Source organism: Delphinapterus leucas, chromosome 3 (genome assembly GCF_059928025.1).
Source record: "Delphinapterus leucas isolate spDelLeu-1000000601 "Yukka" chromosome 3, BTC_Dleu_Yukka2, whole genome shotgun sequence".
Taxonomy (NCBI): domain Eukaryota; kingdom Metazoa; phylum Chordata; class Mammalia; order Artiodactyla; family Monodontidae; genus Delphinapterus; species Delphinapterus leucas.
Genome location: NC_143131.1, coordinates 20,092,610 through 20,108,147, shown reverse-complemented (window position 1 = coordinate 20,108,147; position 15,538 = coordinate 20,092,610).

The following is a 15,538-nucleotide window of genomic DNA, read 5'->3' as shown; positions in this document are numbered from 1 at the left end:
AAGAGAGAGGAGAGAGGTCATCCTCAATTTCTTTTTATATATGAGTTTTTATTATACCATAAACTTGGGGAGAAAGGGAAAAAATCCACTTTTAAAAAATGTGGTCACACAGCACCAAAACAATGAAGCAGCCAAAGTGGGATCCTTAAAAAGGATGTTGAAATGAATTGAATTGAAATAAGTACTCATCATCCAAAAAATCACTATAAAATCTATGTGAAAAATGAAAATTATGTATCTATACATAGTGTCATTTTTTTTTTAAAGATTATTTATTTATTTATTTTCGGCTGTGTTGGGTCCTCGTTTCCGTGCGAGGGCTTTCCCCGGTTGCGGCAACCGGGGGCCACTCTTCATTGCGGTGCGCGGGCCTCTCACTATCGCGGCCTCTGTTGCTGTGGAGGACAGGCTCCAGACGCGAAGGCTCAGTAGCTGTGGCTCACGGGCCCACTCGCTCTCCCAGGCCAGGGCTCGAACCCGTGTCCCCTAGCATTGGCAGGCAGACTCCCAACCACTGCACCACCAGGGAAGCCCCGATAGTGTCATGTTTTTAAAGAATACATTCATTCTGGGAGAAAGGTGAGGGATATATTTAATAATACTTTGCCTTTAAAACTAATGATCTCAATTCGAATTAAGCATAGGCCAGTGGTCATCATCCAGGACAGATCATGATGACTCAATATGAGGATTAATTACAAAAGCAATCATATCCATTACCTAATTATTCAAATCTTAATTACAGCTCTGCTGACCCAATTAGGGCACAAGGCTACTGTTAGAGATGGGTGGATACTCAGCATCTGTGCTGAAGTGAGAGGCATCTGTTGCCAAGAGATGAAGTGATGGAAAGTGTCAACTCACCACCTGCAAAGTGAACAAGGCTTAGAAAAGCACACAGGAGTCTGTGCAGTGATTTAGCACACGGGGCAGGGGGAGGTGAGGAGAGGATGCACGTGTGCTCTCAAGGCATTTGTTATCCTCTGGATGGACTGTGGATTGCAAAACATTGCTTATCGCACTGTGGGGTGCTACCATTAAAAACAGAAAAAAATAAAAATACATAAAGCTGTCTTTTGCATGTTAGATAGAGCCATAAGAAGAAATAAGCCAGCAACGCATTTTAAACATATAAACATGTTTTTATAAATTCATTAGAATCATTTATGGCCTCTAATATTTGCTTGAGCCATGTGTAATGAAAGAAATAGAATTATACAGATGAAATATCCACTTATTATAAGTATAAATAATAAAATAATAGATTCCCTGATTGGCACCACCGATTTTGACTTTAGTAGCATCGAATGTATAATATCTCAGCATCTGATATATTTACATGCTATTATTGACTTTTGACCATATTAGATATGAAGGATTCTATTAATAATGCTATTAACTTTATATATATTTATTGTATTTGTCAACCTTGGTATAAAATCTTTATTGAACTATAATCAATTGTTTAAAAAAATGTTAGTGGAGGGAAGCAGCATATAAAGTATGACACAACTCATTAGAACTTTAAGTATGTCAACTTTTGACTCAGCTATGGATTCACTTCCACCATCCTCAGTGTCATAGGTTTAAGTTTTTATTAATTCACATTTTGGAATGTGCGAATGAAAGAATGTTGGCACTTATTGAAGTCACAATGTTAATTTACATAAAATGTATATACATCTTTCTTCTGAGTGTAATAGAAACGATTTCAACTTTTCACATTGGTTTCACAGAAGAAAATTACATTTCAACAAATTAAAAGAGTTTGGGGAGCTTTTCCAGCATTGCATCTCCATGCTGCCTTGTTATTGAATGACAGTAAGAAATCCTGTTAGTTCTCTGCTACTGAGCAAATTGCTTTCCATAATTATGGTTTATGTTTTAATGGGGATAGCTTCACATTAGGAGAATTATACCAAACCAGCATTGCCTCTTGGTGCTGCACAGAGCAGCACCCTGCCTGCTTTACAAAATCCATGTCTCTCGTGTTGCCTCTAAGAAAAATATATAAATAAGTGCTTGCCAATCTTGCATCTGAGAGAGTTTTAATTGAGGATAATGAAACATCCCTAGCTCCAAAATGAGAGTGTGATGGCCACAAAGCCCTTTAATATGCTAATAGGCAGAAGACATTTACAGAAGTTGTGTGAGATTATACAGCATAGTGATAGTGTAGGCAGATGACAATTTGTCACATTTAGCTGCAATGATCAGACCTATTTTCCCTCTTTCTACTTCTGAAGCCGACTTGAATGAATGATTTAGGATGATATAAAGTCGACACCTTCAACACTAAGCATCCTGCCCTTTCAGCTATAGGGCATCTGCATACCACCCATTAAAAGTGGGGGAAATGACCAGGAAGAAGCAGAACTGTTAATTTCACGTGATTTAATGTTTCTAGGTCCCAATTCCTCTCCCCATTTCAGTTGTATTTCACGCACAGAATACTTCTCTCATTTTAAATCACAGTGACGCAGTAAAACACGTGTATACTTTAACTAAGCAACTTACCAATTCAAGTGGGTTGCCTCAGCAGTAAGACATGAACATAGAAGTGATAACGCATGGCACTGCTTAGTAAAATGGAATAAGAAATCACTTTGACAGAGCCTAGATTCTGGTCTGGGTTGCTAAATGTGTTTTTTTTTTTTTTTTCCTCTTTTTTTTTTTCTTCCTCTTTCAAGGTCGATGTTCTGTATTTTACGTGGAGTGTATCTTATGTGACAGCACAGGAAGAAATGTAGGCAGCCCAGGTTAATGTGTTTGGGGTCAAATGGGCTTCACAGTGAGGGGAATCAGCCCTCTTGAGATATTCAGCTAACATCTACAAGTTTAAAAGGAATCTTGTTTAAATGGCCACTGTTATGGTGAATGCCAAGAACTAGGAGAGGCATGAAAGGAAAACATGCAGTTGCTTATTTTAAAAAGGGAACCTCCTTATTTTCCTTTGACTGGGATACAGCACAAAGGTGTGGTTTAGAATGATTTCCCGATGCAAACTCTTTCACCTCAGGGATTCACAAGTGGGATATTTTCATTTCTGAGTTGAAAGTGTTGGTCTTTTAGATTTGAGATGACAAGTGTCTTTCCCCACCTTCATCACCTGCCAGTAACTTAAGCACCATCGGCCAAGCTGCCAGGCAATGGTCTCTTTCTCCTCGGGGACTTCACCTGCGTGTGCCTGAGTGTTTGCATGAGAGTAATCAGTCACAAACTACATGCACTTATTAGCAACACCGTTAATTTATTAAAAGAAGACCTTAAAAAAAAGAAACCTTGAGTTAGCAACTGAAAACCAAGGTCAGATCCTAATGATTAATCTGTATATGTTTCCTATTTTTTTTTACTATGAAATTCCCAATCTGAATATCTACTTTGTTTTATAAACGTATATTTTAAATAAAACAAGTAGGATCACTTAAAGTTGGAGTTGAACAGCATTCTTTTCATCAAGAAATTTACTCAGATACTTTTCATTAATACTTCTTGCATTATTAAATACTTTTCCTAACATACCTTTATTTCTACCTTACACTAAATTGAAGGATAAATATTCAAGTGTCTATCAACTGCATCATTAAACATTAATTTGTTATTTCCAGGTGTCTCATGCAGGTTTATAGAAAGCTATAGATTGTGTCTACTGAATGGCAGCTGTATCTTTCACACGAATGTAAAAAAGATATGTGAATAGAGTTTCATTTTCTTTATCTATAAACATTCAGTGAGGTTTGACTGTATGTTAGAGATTGAATTCAAAACTTTTCCTTATGAAATCAAATCAAAAGGAAGTGGACAACTTGACACTGTTAAAATTTGAATGACAATAGTTTTTGACTTTAAAAAGTTTCCTTATATATGTGTATTTTAAATTGACTTTGAAAGAGGCAGTGTTACTTTTGCCTAAATTTTATGCTCCATGTACAAGAAGGCAGTACAAAATTAAGATAACTAATAATGTTAGGCACTTAACTCTGCCAGAGAGCTCCTACTCAAGGGCACCTAAGGAGAAAAGATTCCCATAAGAGGATGCCCAGGTGAATTTCTATCAAGTGTATTTAGAACCAAATGAACGACTCAAGTGTGTTTCTTCAAAATGTACTGGGAATTATGAATGTGTTCAATTTCACTAGGATCTCCTATTTGTTGCTATAAAGTCCCTCAACATCATTTTGTACTATTTTTAGTGAAAATCACAAAGCATTCTCTTTCTTTTGTGTCTTAGAATATACAAACAGTTGCATATAGATGAAAATCTCTTTTGTGGAATAAATATAAATGGAACTGATCCCTCAGCACCTCCTTCATTCCATGTTTCAGTCATAGATTATCACTAAAACTCCTACTGCAATGTAAAATAAAATGCCTTGCTGCATTCTCAGATTACTTTCCCACGGAGCACTTCACTTACCTTACCATAAATAAGCACCAGTGTTCTCTCACTTATATACCTAAATATGCTTGAGACAGGAATGGTAAATAAAATTATCCATGTTCTGTGAAGAGAGACATACTGCAAATGTCAAGGTAAAGTTCTTTTTGATTCTAGAGTATACAGCTATTTCTTCCAAACAATTTAAAATTCAGGTTGCATGCCGATAGCTCATGTGGGCTATTTCTGCAAGAAGCAGTTTAGTAAGAAGCCTTGAGGTATGCATCAAAGAGAAGGAGGATTCTGTTTTTTGGGTTTTTTTAAAGATGAGCAAATGGAATATCTTATTTGCAAAGAGTAAGAAGGAGGAAAAAGATTATAAGTAAATATCCTGAGATAAACTAAATCCTGACAGAATAACAAAACAATCAAAAAACATTTCTTGAATGCTGTTTACTAGACATTATGCTAATTAAACTAGGCTTTAAGGAAAAACTTGAAATGGCTTTGTCGTCCCCACAGAAAAATACCAATGGTGGGCTGCTGCTGGGGAGCGTGGCATTCACAGCAGAGTGATGATAATGGCAAGCTTAGGCCTTGACTTCGTCTAGCTCTGATACAAGAAGCCAGTTTGGGAGCTCTATGTGAAAAGAGGGCAGAGTGTTCAAAAGATTGTTTTGTTTTGTTTTTTCTCCCAGTTAGTTTTCTCTTTTTTGGGTTAGAATTTGCTGCATTCATTTTTGTATATCAAAGGCACTCGCTCTTTATTTCGTTTGGGCCACTAGTTGTGCAGTTACTAGGAATGGAAATTTTAGATCCAGAGAAAATGTCTTGCTATAGCTGTTGAGGAATGAATGAAGTAGAAGCCCCAGGAAAAGGGTATTTATGGTTCTGAAATTATATTCTGCCTTGAACTTTAGTCCAGTGGAAAGTGAACATTTTTTTTAAATTCAATTTTTATTGTATATTGGAGTATAGTTGATTTGCAATGTTGTGTTAGTTTCAGGTATACACCAAAGTGAGTCAGTTACACATATACATATATCCATTCTTTTTCAGATTCTTCTCCCATATAGGTTATTACAGAATATAGAGTTTCCTGTGCTATACAGTAGTTCCTTGTTGATTTCCTCTTTTATATGTAGTAGTGTGTACATGTTAATCCCAAACTCAATTTATCCCTCCTCCGCCACCTTTCCACTTTGGTAACCATAAGTTGGCTTTTGAAGTCTGTGAGTCTGTTTCTGTTTTGTAAATAAGTTCATTTGTATCATTTTTTTTTAGATTCCACATATAAGTGATATCGTATTATATTGGTCTTTCTCTGTCCGACTTATTTCACTTAGTATGGTAATTTCTAGGTCCATCCATGTTACTGCAAATGGCATTATTTCATGCTTTTTTATGGCTGAGTAATATTCCATTGTACATATGTACCACTTCTTTATCCATTCATCTGTTAATGGACATTTAGGTTGCTTCCATGTCTTGGCTATTGTAAATAGTGCTGCAATGAACATTGGGGTGAGTGTATCTTTTTGAATTATGGTTCTCTCCAGGTATATGCCCAGGAGTAGGATCACTGAATCATATGGTAGTTCTATTTTTAGTTTTTTGAGGAAACTCCCTACTGTTCTCCACAGTAGTAGTACCAATTTACATGCCCACCAAAAGTGTAGGAAGGTTCCCTTTTCTCCACACCCTCTCAGCATTTATTGTTTGTAGACTCTTTGATGATGGCATTCTGACTGGTGTGAGGTGATACCTCATTGTAGTTCTGATTTGCATTTCTCTAATAATTAGTGATGTTGAGCATCTTTTCACGTGCTTTTTGGCCATCTGTATGTCTTCTTTGGAGAAATATCTATTTAGATTTTCTGCCCATTTTTTGATTGGGTTGTTTGTTTTTTTGATATTGAGCTGCATGAGCTGTTTGTATATTTTGGAGATTAATCCCTTGTTGGTCGCTTCATTTGCAAATACTTTCTCCCATTCTGTGGGTTGTCTTTTTGTTTTGTTTATGGTTTCCTTTGCTGCGCAAAAGCTTTTAAGTTTAATTAGACAGCTACATGAACTGGACAGCTACATGTTAAAGAATAAAATTAGAACATTCTCTAACACCATACACAAAAATAAAATGGATTAAAGACCTAAATGTAAGGCCAGACATGATAAAACTCTTAGAGGAAAACAGGCAGAACACTGTTTGACATAAATCACAGCAATATCTTTTTGGATCCATCTCCTAGAGTAATGAAAATAAAAATAAATAAATAAATGAGACCTAATTAAAGTTAAAAGTGGACATTGTAATTTTTATTAGTGATAAATAACAGATATTTTTGGAAATGAAAAACTATGTTTAGTTTCAAAAACAGAGGATCAATTTTATCAATCTATCTCATGATTTTTTAAACTCTATGAAGAACAACAGTGATTTTATCAGCCCTTAGGAATGTATTACATGCTAAATATTTTAGGCATGTGGCCTTATTTAATCTTCCCTGAAATCTTAAGGGTAAGCATTATTGCCCATTCTATAAATGAAGGAAGTGAGTTAGAAGGCATTCAGTGACTTGCCTAAAATCAAACCCCTAGTGATTCGCAGATCTGGCAAGTCAGGCTCAGGTCTCTCTAATTCTAAACTTTGTGGTTTTTAAATCACTAAGCTATTTATACTCCCTTTTCAAACTAGCCATCCTTTATATATTAGGTCAGAGCATAAAAGTAAGCCATTCATAACTCCTTCTAGTCTAGTGATTGTCACATAGTGTCCTCCTTAACTATTGATTCCCTTATTTATTTTCTTTTGGAGGTGGGCACATTTCTGATTTCTTAACTGCTTTCTTAATCCTTTCAGTTTAATGACCTTGCAGAATGTCTTTTGGCTTTCTGAATGTTTTTTTTTTTTTTTGCGGTGTGCAGGCCTCTCACTGTTGTGGCTTCTCCCGTTGCGGAGCACAGGCTCCGGACACGCAGGCCCAGCGGCCATGGCTCACGGGCCCAGCTGCTCCGCGGCATGTGGGATCCTCCCGGACCGGGTCACGAACCCGTGTCCCCTGCATCGGCAGGCGGACTCTCAACCACTGTGCCACCAGGGAAGCCCCTGGCTTTCTGAATTTTTAATGTTCAGCTTGAACTTCAGTCAGTTCTGTTTTGCTCAACTGATTTAGTTTGTCCTATGGGTGAGTAAGATTCTCCCTGCTGACCCTCCACAGTACTAATAGAGTAGCCCCTTCTTTCCCATTGCAGGAGCAGGAAGGGACCTTGGTGACTAGCATGCGATATAATAAATGCTAAATACGGTTAAAATATTTGGGTTTCATTGAATTTCACAAGACGAAAACACCTACCTCCCTTGCTTTCTGATCTAGCTACCACCATATTGCTCTCCTCTTTTACAACTAAAAATATTTAAAGAGTAGTTTGTACTATAACTTCTGGTGCTTTCTGTTCCGTTCACTTTTCAACTCAGTTTCATTTCTATCTCACTCCAATAAGGATACACTGGATAATTCCAGAAGGAAATTCTAATCACCAAATATTATGGACAATATTTTATTTAAGCCACATGTTGATTCACCACGTTCTTCTTGAATGTCTCACTTTGTTTGTCATTATCCACCTCTCTTCTTGTTTTCTCTCTATACTTGTAGTCACTTCTTATTCATTTCCTTGGGCTCAGATCCCTCCATTCTCTTGAAATGTGATTATTTCCATGGCTCGGTCTTTCTGTGCTCTCAGCACATCCATGGCTTTTTCTGCTACCCGTACCAATGACTCCTAAATTTGCTTCACCAGGCCATTACTCCTTCGAGCAATATGTTTTATCTCCATATCCTTCATGACTTCTCCCTGTCAAACAACTTAAATTCAGTCTTTGTAAAATGTTAACTAAGAATTCACCACCAATTCTTCCTTCTCCTCCACAACTGATTATAACTTACAAGGCCAGTCATTTGCCCTGTGGCTTCCCTTTTCTCTGACCCAGCTGAGCCAGTAAGAAACAAGCCATGCATTAATTTCATAAATATTTCTCAATTTCACCTCCTCCTCTTTAATTAAATCGCTCTTGCCTTAGTTAATATCCTATGTCTAGGCAAGAACCTAGACAATTAGAATAACCTCCTAAGCAATTCCCCTCTCTTTAAAATACCCTCATTCCTTCAGTTTCTCTTATTTTCCTGCTGTGTATAATTTTAAAAAACAAAACAAAAAAATTAACCTTGTTCCTCCCCTGCATAATCTTCAGTACATTTCATTACAACAGATTAAATATTCGTTCTTTCCAATGGGCACTTACAGAGATTGAACTATCTACCAGGCTAGGTCCTGTGGAAACAGTGATGACACTGAAACTGCTCTTAAAGGGTAGATGAGAGGGGCCTTAATCAAATAACCTAGCAAACAAATGTAAAATTAGAACCTAACGTGTTAGGAGCATATACTGAAGTGACCTGAGGAATCTGGGAAGTCAGGCAAGGAGAATTTAAGTTGAAAACAGCAGAGTGATAAAAGCTAGGTTTAGAAAAAAAAAGAATTCCAAATATACGAAACACATTGAACACAATCCCTTAAATAGGAAGAGACTCAGAAAATTAAAAAAAAAAAAGGCCAGCATATGTGAATACAAAAAACAAATAGACGAGTGTAACTGAATAATCAGGGCTGTAAAAGCCATAAGTCTGGTCTTCATCCTAAATTCAAAGGAAATAAGTTGAAGGGTTAAGGGTAGAGGGAGAAGTGATATGATTATAAAACAAATTGGAAGAGACCAAGGTGGACATGGGGAGACAGAATAGAAGGTATTGACAAGAGATGAAGATAGCTTAGGATATAAGGATTGTAGTGATTATAAAGAGAAGCAGCAAAACCTAAGGGATATTTGAGGAGCAGATTCTTAATCTGTGCCTAAACATTTTAAGGTACTTGTTAATGGATTTAATAGAAGAGAAGAATCAAAGAGAGAGAGATATCAAGGATGACTCCTAGATGTCTACTTTGCAGAAGCAGGTGAATGTAGATACCATTCTCTGAAAACAGAGACCAGGAGAGAATGTGGGTATTAGAGGGAGAAACTGGGCCAGATTATGATGTCTGCTTTTGTGTACATTAGATTTAATGCACCTATGCAACATAAAACGTGATGATGCCAAAGGATATAAGGAAATAATTGAGTATACAGTATAACACTGAAAGTTTTGTACTGTAAATAAACAAATAAAGAAAACCAAGATTAAAATAAAAATTTTGGAGACATTGGCACACAAATGGTAATTAGAACTGTAGGCATAAATGTGATTATATGGGGAGAGAATGTAGATCTCAAAGGAAAGAAAGCCAAAGATGAGTCTTCGAGAATTTCATCACAATGTCTATATAGAAGATGATAAGCCTAAGAAGACTGCAAAGTGGGTGGGGGTAGGGAAGAATGGTAAGAGGAAAAACAGGAGAGTGCCCTGTGACAAATGTGAGAGGAAGCATTTCAAGGTGAAGGGAGTGATCAAGTACATTTAGGGATATAAGTGTGAAAAAGCCTGCCAGTGTACATCAGATATGTCCACTGGAGCTGTATGGATGACTTTATCAACAACTTTTGTAAGTAATAGGAATCTGAAGTTAAATTAGAAAAAGTCGAGAATGCTAGTGAGAGAGAAAAAAGTGAATGGAGATTCAGACAGTACATAATGCTTCTTGATAATTTTGCCTGTGAGGGAGAAGAGAGAATGATATGCTATCCATCAGAAAGTCTGTTTGTTCATTTATTTAAATGACTTGAATGGGTTTATATACCCAGGTAAAAGATTTGGTTAAGAAATCAGTGTCAAATATATAAAAGGGAGAAAGTGTAATTCAAGGTGCCCCAAGTTATGTGTCATTAGCTATCTAACAAAAAATTTAACCCTGTATAAGTAAAACAACCAGCTCTACATTAGTAAACCTTGTTATAGATTCTGTAGGTAATTATACGGTATGCCCTAAAAGGAACTCCAATTCAAAAATTTTAATTTTCCATTAAGTATTGAAAACTTTAATGAAAGGATTGTCTTACATAGGAGAATAGATGACTCATCTACCATAAAAGGAAGAAGAATTAAAGCTCATTGTGGACTTAGGTGACTTTGTGTGTTTGAGGAAGAAAGGTGAGGTAGTTCCCAATGTATATATCTAATTTTCTCTACTAAGTAGATAAGAAGGTCACATCCTGAAAGTGTAGCTGCAAGATAGAAATGCTGAAGAAAGCGAGTGACTGTGGAGTGGCTTAGGTAGAAAAAGTAGTAAGATTAGGCTGTCAAATAATTGAGGTTCTAGGTTATTTCCAATGTCATCCATGATGTCATCCATACTCACAGTAGATGTTACAGAGAGGTGAAATCTCAGAGTTTCCAAGTTCCTTGATAAATGATGGAAGTGAGTAAAAACCAATCTCTTAAACAAAATCTATCCTCCACTATCTTGCTGCCTTGGACTCAGTCTTTCAAGGCAGGTTTCCCACACCCAACCAAGTTCCTCAGACTGTACCCTGAATTTCCCCCCTCTGTTTACACACGTTTGTTGCTTCCTCTTCTTGATAAATCAGTCCACTCTGTTTGTTTTGGGAACTAATGCTACTCATTCTTTAACATGCAGATCACATAATTATCCCACTCTTAATACCTCCCTAAGCTTCTAAAGTCTAGGACTTTGTAGGTACTCAATTAATAGATGGAAAGGAAATTTTGATCAGTTATTTAACTTAGGTGTGAGTTTATTTTGAATTTGTTTATCATGGCCATGCTTAATTTTGCAGCACTGTTGATTTTTATCCAGTGAAATGCTAACATGATCAAGTTGAAAAATTTGAAAAACATTTTTAAAAACATTCTAGAACATGGGAGTTTTATACCATAAATTATCTTTTTTTTTGACTTTTAACCAAGTAACAATCATTAAATTTAATGAATTATATTTTAGAAAAACTATAAGTTGAATTTTATTTTTTTACTTTTTGAATCTTATTTTATTTTTTTATACAGCACATTCTTATTAGTTATCTATTTTATACATATTAGTGAATTTTAGATTTGTATTAAAATAGCTAACTTTTGAAACATTTAATTTGTCTTCCAACTTTAAGATAATGAGCAAAATATCATAGTGTATATTTAGTTACAATTAAATACTTTTAAGATAAATTCCAAAAAGCTTTAAATGTTTTCTACTTATAGTACTAAATCTTGTCTTTTTGGACAAATGCAATTAACCTGCTTCAAAGAATAGTCCACAAGATGTTGTAAACCCATATTTGATAACAACACAAATAATCTCATTCAAATTAGTTTTGTTTCCTTACATTCATTACCTTTGAAGGAAAACACCATGAAGAATAGATGTCCAAGCACAGATAGGTGAATTCCATTTTGTACTGATGAATGCATAATCTGAGATGCTACCCTCATCATCATTTTCCTCATTACCATGATTTATTGACTGCCTAATATGTATTGGGTACTTCTCTAAGACCTCAATATTTATAAGATTATTTTTATCCCTAGGGAGGGTAGGTACTGTCGCCCTTATATCCCAGATGATGAACTGTGTTTCAAATGAATATGTTTGAATTTGAACTCAGATCCATTTGAGTCTTCACCTCACAGTCGTAACCATTGTGTCAAGTTGTCTTTTCGGAGTTCACCTATTAAAGAGATTTTCAAATACAAATCATTTTACTGCATTTGTTATTATCAAAGTGTAATCTATTCATTAAATCAAATTTGAAAGTAGATACTCATGAACTAGAGACAGAAAATACCTTTAGTCCAAAACTCATAATGATATTAAGACTTTCTTTTCTATTTTCCAGTCTTCTTTTGGTATTAAAGAACCACGAAACAACCTAGATTTTTTCTTAGTATTGTGAAGTTAAAACAATTCATAATACCCAGAGTTTGGAGTATTTGGGAGCAAAGGGCACCCCCATGGACTTATCAGTAAGACTAGGAATTGGTAGAGACTTTCAGAATGGCAACATGACAATATGTGTTAAATGCTAACACCGCACATACGGCAATTTCAGCTTCTAAAAATTTAAATATGGAAATTATCAAAAAAAGGTACAAAGATGTATGAATGAAATGTTCATTTCATTGCAGTGCTGATTATAGTGTTAAAAAATGGTTTTAAACACCAGAAAAGAGACATTCAAAAGGAAATTTCCTGCAAAAATATTACTGTTTATAGATATAGATATTTATAATTCTGAGATAAGTAATATCCTATATAACAATAATGTATCACAATAATCCAAGGAAGGCTTTAAAGAGCATGTGAATAATAAAGTTAATGATATCTCAGAATATTCATGGTATTTGAGTTGAGCCACGATCCTATGGATAATTCCTCATTTGGACTAGGGGAGCGAAGATAGCCATCTGGAGGAGTTTAACTTTCAGCTCTGGTTTGAAGTACTAATAGAAGTTAGCCAGAAAATAGGAGGGTGTTAAAATTCTGCTAGGCGGAAAGTCCTGACCGATTAAACCTACAGATATGGGAGAAAGCCTTAAGTAGTCAGGATTATATTTTGTTGTCCTAAATTTTCTGGCATTTGCAGCATGATGTGGAAGCAAGCCAGAGCAGAAAGATATAGCTGGAAACGTGTACAGGAGTCAGATCATTTCCTTTCTTTCACTGTGAGTAGTGCTACCAACATCTCCTTTTGCTTGTATTTCTTATTATGAATATAACAAAATGTTATTTCATCATTGGAATTAAGAGTTGACAGAGCTGTGCTTATTAATGCTAGCTACTTTTTAATCAGTTAGAATGATCTCTCTGTTCTATTTAAAACTTTACAAAGAGTTGGAAAAGCTAAGAGAAAATTCTAGAGACTGTCTTTAGAGACAAGAACATGGGAAGCAACCTCTATACAGGTTGTGTGTCTATGTAAGTGTTTGCGTGTGGTAGGTGGGTGGTTCTCGTCACTTTTCTCATAGTCACACAGAGCAAGGTTGCTCTAGGAGAACAATCACAATGGCTGTAATCCAGCTTTGTGTGTGATTAATTTCTCACTGCATAAATCAACCTGTATATAACTTTAATAACTTCCAAAGCTATATACAGATCCAACAGAAGAGTAACTCCATTTTAAAGTCTATGCTTGAGTATGGGTTTTCTTTAGATAGTTGGACTTTTGAAGAACTTTTGAAATGCTCTAGGTTGATCCTACATCTACTTGTTATGCTACATAATTTAAGCACGAGATTGTTACTGCCTTTCCCTGTGAGGCAAAGCTTTCTAAGCAACAAGTTCTACAGGGTGATTCCCACATGCAAATTAAAAGTTTCCTCATGTTCTTCCAATATAATTTCATTTGAAAGATAAATACAATTAACAACAACAAAACATCACCAACAACAAAAAAGAAAAGCCATTTCTGCATGAAAAAATAGAACCTAGAGAAATGATACACAATTTTGGGGTTTGTTGATTCTGCTGAACTCTGACCATGTGACTTATATGAACACTTCACACTTCCATTAATGAATATTTCTTCAGATCCTACAATATTTTACATACTAAGGATGCAGTAATAAACTAAAAAGTCAGATTTCCTGTTTTACAGCATTTATACTCAATGAAGCAATAAACAAGTAAATATGTATTATATCAAATATTATAAACACTATAGAATAAAAATTAAAGTTAGAGTAAGGTGATAAAATAAGAATATGTGCCTGTGTGTGAGATTCAGTGGGGAGAGAAGACTTCTCTGATCAGATGGCATTTGAGTCGAGACCTGAGAGAAGTAAAGGGACAAAGCATGAAGAGATCTAAGAAAAGAACATTACTGGAAAATAGGACTGAAGGATAGTGAGAGAAGCAGAAGAAGGGTGGTAGATGGTGAAGTAAAAGAGGTAGAAAACAGTCAGATCCTACAGGAACTGTGTTTGGATTTTGCTCCTAGTAGGGCAGTTGTATCATCTGATTAAATTGCTTCAACTTTCCTATGGAAGAGATTTGATTTGATGAGAGGGAAGGTGGAAGCAGAGAGACCAAGTGGGATGCAGCCAAAGGCAAACTTGATGATAACTTGGAGTAGGGCATTTGTAATGGAAAGATGAAGTCTAATGGAAGTATCAAGAAGATATTTGAGGTAGAACCAACTAGACTTGCTGTCAGAATAGATAATGAAGGAAGAAAAGATAGCATCTATCATTTAGTATGAGAAACTAAGTTGCTGGTTATTTGGGTGAGGAAGGCAGAAAGAAAGCAAAATATGAGATAATCGAGCAGATAATGTCACATAACAAACATGACCATCTGAACATAGCTGTTTCAAGAATAAGGAAGACTGTTCACTCAAGCACATTGATTAAGATGCTCTATTTTCATCAGTAGTAATTGCCTTGAAACATATTTCCAAAACTGAAGGAATTTACATGGCTCTGAATCTTTCATTTAATATGAAAAGTCAGTATTTTGCTATTACATTTAGGTATAAGAATGTTGTCATATAATATAGAGCCTTGGACACACACATAAACAGCACCATGTGGTGTATATATATGTAAAAAATAGAATTATATATATATATATATATGAATAATTATTTTGGGAAAATATATAAGATGAGAAGTAGCATGATTCAGATGATCCCCAATCTCTCAATAATCCTTGGAGTCAGGCTAAGATCAGATATAACTGGATTGGAATCACTCCAGGAAAGGCTCAAATAGAAAGACCCCACCCCTGTAATGGTCTTGGATTTTTAGGGGGAGGGAGCAAAACATCTAGGAATCCTGTTATGATTGGTGCTTCCTGGTTGAAGAAGTGGCCCAGCTAAAGGGACATAGCTCCTGAGCGCTGCCTCTGGTATCATGTTTTTTTTCTTGAGCTAGTTAAGATGAGCTGAAACAATTGTTTGCTAAGTCACTGAAAGGGTAAAGGAAATGAGCCTCCAGGGGTATCCAGATTTGTCTCTCCTCAGCCTGAATAGACTTCATTCTCCCATTGACATTTTCACTTCCCGTTGCAACATGACCTACATAGATGACACCTCTACAAATTTCTTTTCAGGAGTGTCCTGTTCAACCTAAAAATCCTTTGCTGCATTTTTCTAATAACACCATAGTTTCTTTGATTGTAGTTATTAAAATTTACTTTTTTTCTGGTGTTGAGGAA